The sequence below is a fragment of the Equus asinus genome, chromosome 29 (genome assembly GCF_041296235.1).
Source record: "Equus asinus isolate D_3611 breed Donkey chromosome 29, EquAss-T2T_v2, whole genome shotgun sequence".
Classification (NCBI taxonomy): domain Eukaryota; kingdom Metazoa; phylum Chordata; class Mammalia; order Perissodactyla; family Equidae; genus Equus; species Equus asinus.
This window is the reverse complement of record NC_091818.1, coordinates 28,502,669-28,507,790: the sequence shown is the minus strand read 5'-3', so window position 1 is coordinate 28,507,790 and position 5,122 is coordinate 28,502,669. Positions and strand designations below refer to the sequence as shown.

Below are 5,122 nucleotides of genomic sequence, written 5' to 3'. Positions count from 1 at the left end.
GAGTTTGAGTCTTACTCTGAGTGAAAAATGGGAGACAAGATGGTGTAGGATTTTAAACAGAAGAAACATAATCTGGTTTATGCTGTAAACCGATCACTCTAGCTGTTGTGCTGAGAATAGATGAAGGCAAGGATAGAAGCAGGGGCCTTGAGGAGACTGTTGGAATTTTCCAGGCAAGAGCTGATAGTGGCTTAGATCAGGCTGTGAAAGCAGTCAGAAGTTCACTCGTCCGCTCATTCATTTTACAAATCACAACTGAGGGTGTTTTGTGTCAGGCACTCTTTTAAGTACTTTAAATATTCGCATGCCCTTATTTGCTTATAAAATATGGTTGGCTGAATAATGGCTCCCCAAAGACGTCCACAGCCTAATCCTCAGAACCTCTGAAAAACTGCGTGGTAAAAGGGACTTTGCAGATGTGATTATTTTAAGTATCTGGAGATAGAGAGATTCTCTTGGATTATTCTGGTGGGCACAATGTAGTCACAAGGGTCGCTAAAATAGGGAAGTGGGAAAGTCAGAGTCAGTGGTAGGAGATGTGAGGATGGAAGTGAAAGGTTGGAGTGATTCGAGGAAAGGGCCAAGAGCCAACAAATGCAGCAGCCTCCAAAAGCCAAAAGAGGCAAGGAAAAGGACTCTCCCCAGAAGGAGCACGATGCTACCGACATCTTGATTTTTCCCAGCAACATCCATCTGAGATTTCTGACCCCCAGAATTGTAAAGTAATAAATTTGTGTTGTTTTAAGCCAGTAAGTCTGTGGTAATTTCTTACAGCAACAACAGGAAACTAATACAGAAGATAAGATTTCCACATAAATGCATAATAATCATATGACTCTATGATTAAAAATATGAAAATCTGATAATTTGCTTAATCATTCTTGTGTTGTTCAAATATTAGATTGTTTCCAACTTTTCCCTATTATAAATAATGCTGAAATGAATATCCTTATGAATAAATCTTGGCATGTAGTTCTGCTTATTTTCTTAGGTTTTGGAAATAGAATGACTGGTTTTTGTATTTTAAAATACAGAGAAAGAAGAGAGAATTGTACAACAAATTATATTTACACACCAAGATTAACTTTCATTAACACTAATGTTTTATATAATACGATAAATAAAATACAAGGGGTAGAAGTTAAGCACCCTTCAATCTCCTTTGCCATCCTGCTTCCTTACCCCATCTCTTCCAAGGCAAAGACTGACAAATAGGGAACGATTCACAGATGTGTGAACCGTCCTTGTACATGGGCTGTGTTAATCTTCTCTGTGCTATTCCAATTTTAGTATGCATATTGACAAAGCAAGCACCGGCTTTTTCTTTTGATCTTAAAAAAAAACAAACTCGAAGAAACATAACCAAGGTTACAAATTCTAGCTTTCTTATAACAATAACGCTTTTAGATTCAAAAATATGAATCTTCATAGAAAGGTAAAGGCAAATATAAGCATTAAGAGAAAGAAGAGTAAGAAAGAAAAAGGCTAAAATGAATAATGAACGAATTGTAGCTATTTTTTTCTAGATGTGCATTTGATTTTCTCTGTTTATTTTATCTCACATCCAAAGCATTAAGATATAAGTTAAACGTATGAAATCTTCAAATTACGCACTTACAAGCAGTTACTAATTTTGTCACTGTTCCCAAATTAATCAGATTGGCCTGTGTTCTGAACTGGGAAGAAAAGGATATTGTTTCCTTTACTGTAACTCTACTGTTTTATTAGGGTGTCCAGCGGCTACTTTACAATCTAGTTTGAGAATAGATGCCTTTGTCAAGCTTGGTCATAATTTAGACTAACCTTCTACTTAAGAAGAACACGACTCAATTATGAGGATGAAGATTCATTCCTATTGTAGGATATCGCAAAACTAGAAGTTTGACTTATGGACTCACCAAATAAAAATGTCTCAAATATAAGATTTCCTCATGGTCTGTAATTTTATAATAGTCTTTACAATCCAAACTGTATATACGACATTATCTGTCTTTATTGACATGATCATTTTGATTCCTTTGGAAGAACAATTCTTTTACCCTGGTCAATCTATATATTCTAACAGTTAAGTTTTTAGTTAATATAATTAATGTAAGAACCACAAGATATGAATTACTACCATTGAAATGGTACACATTTTGAATTAATTCCTAAAAAAAAACCTTAAGTAAGCAAAAGCCTACTACTGTAAGGCAAAAAAACGACTATTTGTGCAAAACACAAAATATTTTATTTCTTACATTTCACAAGATAACTAGTAAGTACCACCCTCTCAGATAAAGCTATAAATAATGTGGTTTACGTATTTAACAAATAAGAATTTTCTGAAGAATGAAGATGAATAATAATTAAATAGTAGATATCTGTCTATATATTATACACACACACAATGAGAGATTGTATTTGTAATTAAATGGCTAGTCTTTTTCCTAGATAGAAATTATATCCCTCTTTAAATATGAACATATGAATAATGGACTGCCTCATATAGATATTTTTTACTTATTCTCATCAAGGAAACAAGGAGGGAGAAAAGTGTCCATAAACATCTCTAAAAAGCCCTAAAAGTGAAACTATTGTTTTAGAATCAAAAGGATTTAAGCTCTGACTGATGTCGTAAACTCATAACGAAGGAAGAGCTGATTAATGAGATGGGCTTGTCCTCAACTTCGCTATTACTTTCTCAATTCTGAGTTACAACACCTCATTATATAAATGGATTTAATCTTAGAGGAATGTGCTTTATATTTAATTTTTAATTTATGCTTACTTTCTAATCTGACTAATAAAATTGGCTTCTGAAATTTAGTTGCTAGAGGTTTCTTTTTTTAAAATGTCGTGTATTATTATCTTATAAAGATACATTTTCTTTTCTTTTAACCTTACTGTCATTCACCATGAACAATTGAGAGAGAGTAACAAATGCATTTATACACATAGGTATGATGAAAATGGTCTTTAGTGTCATGGCTTTACTCTAGGACTGTGTTCTCCAAGTGTGGTGTTAGGATGACTCGCATCATTTAACCACCTGAAGAGCTTGTTAAAGAATTATTTTCCCACGTTCCACCCCAACTCAGACTCATTGAATCAAATCACCAGGCAGGGGTGTGGATCAGAAATATGCATACAAAACAAGCATGCTTGGCGATTCTGATGGAGATAGCTGACAGAGTGATCTCAAAGCAATGCTGCCTTAGGGGCTGATGTCACATTTTTTGAAGTTATGTTCCATAGATCCTTTTTAAAGCATACTTTTATATAATGCCAGATGTGTATCTATAGTATATTTTGTGAGGGCTTATTTTTAAATTGATGATTAATAATTTGTGGAACTGCCCATAATGATGGCAATAATTATGGATTTTTAAAATCACTAAATTAGCCCAATTTCTGCTTTCATCATAGGCCATTCAAAGCTACTCAAATGTTGACTGGTACAGACACTTGAGTGACAATACTGAGCTGGTCATAGTACAATACTGGTATTATTTTCTGCGTTACTTCATGTCCTCCTTTGATAAACATGAAAACATTACTCCCTTTTCACGAAGATTCTGGTGTGACCCTTGCCAGTGTGTGCCAGCTGCACCCCAACCCCTGTTCAGGATTATCATTTTTTCATATTCCCATTAGCTGAGAAGATGTTATTTTTTGTAGTTCATATTTCATAAAGTAGATTTTCTTTGCTTCTCAAACACAAAATTAGAACGTTAACTTTTTTCTGTCTACACAGCTTCCATTCCCCAAATATTCCTCAGCCCTGGAAGAAATAATAATAAGCTCATCTTGCTGAGAATCACATTTATATAAGTACTATCATGCTTAGAATGAAAATTCAGATGTTGATTCAAGTTGCCATTATTAATCTTGGGCCCAGATTTACAGTTTACAAGATTAACTCCGCAAGTCATAAGTTCACTGATGATGCTAGGACTCTGGGGTATCACTTGTAAGGGAGAAAGAGATCGTGATGCATTCGGAACTCCATGACGGTCCTTTGATGATGCTTGCTCTTTGTATTTCTCTGTCCTCTATCTGGAATCATTCTTTGGCACTGTCTCCAGAAATTCTATATACTATTGCACATGCCAGTTAGCCATGGTCATCATTTGCTAATATACATCTCTATCTGGACAGTGCTCCATCCTCACAGCTTCTCAAAGATTTTTTGAGTTTTCCCCCGACTCAAGCATGGAGGTCCTTTGCTCCTCCTGCCTCCACCCATTCTCTACTTTCCTATTCAGATACTGTCACGGTAACTGTCATGGATGTCCTCTGTTCTCTACTGCAAACATTTCTTGTATGGACTTTGATCTTCATTGACCTTCATCAGGTAAGTTCAAAAGTTAATCCTCAATCCCTATAAAGTATATCCCTTTACTTTCCATGCTGCACAAAACAAACAGTTTAAATGGTCTTTTTGGGGTTAATATAAAAGACTTCTTAGTCCATAAAACAAGAAAATGTAAGTAGCTAATATAATCAACTAAATGCAATACGCCAGAAAGCTCTTATTCCTAGGTGTCACAGGATTTAGGGGTTATGCAATATTTACAAACTATATATTGACAATATAGGGGTAACATTTCTTATTTGAGGGAGCTGCTTGTTTTACTGAAGGCTCCAAATAATATAGAAATCTCAAATTTCAACACCAAAAAGATATAAAAAGCATGAAATATAAGAAATAGAAAAATGAACTGAAACTGCAATGTTATTAGGAAATTTAATGTAAGAAAGTCACTGAAATATTTTCAAAGTGACATATCAGGAAGAGAAAGTAGGAAATAGCTAAAACTAGTGAGGCAGTACCAAAAAACCAATAAGGAGAAAACTCTTCCTAAAAATGATGGATGATTTAATCAGAACAACTAGAATTAAATCAGAAGGAGAGGAGGCACACAGGTAGTAAAATATGTCAGACCAAATTCTGTAAAGCTAGAAAAAAAAAGGTTATTGGATTCATTAATAATAAATGGAATCCTTTAAGTATTAAAAGAAACTAATAGACTTTTCCAGTTATGTGCAAAAGACATTCATTAGCAATAGCACATTAGCATTCATTTTAAAAAATTTGATGCCATAAGAGATTCTAAAGCTTTCAGTTCCCTTTGAATAC

At 34.3% G+C, this 5,122-nt stretch overlaps 1 non-coding gene across 1 annotated transcript; it reads right to left on the bottom strand.

Moving 5' to 3' along the window:
- Positions 1-1,207: 1,207 nt before the first annotated feature.
- On the bottom strand, positions 1,208-1,312 carry LOC123282167 (U6 spliceosomal RNA). The gene has a single exon (XR_006522176.1). It is a non-coding gene; the product is annotated as a U6 spliceosomal RNA (small nuclear RNA).
- Between the last annotated feature and the right edge of the window lie 3,810 nt (positions 1,313-5,122).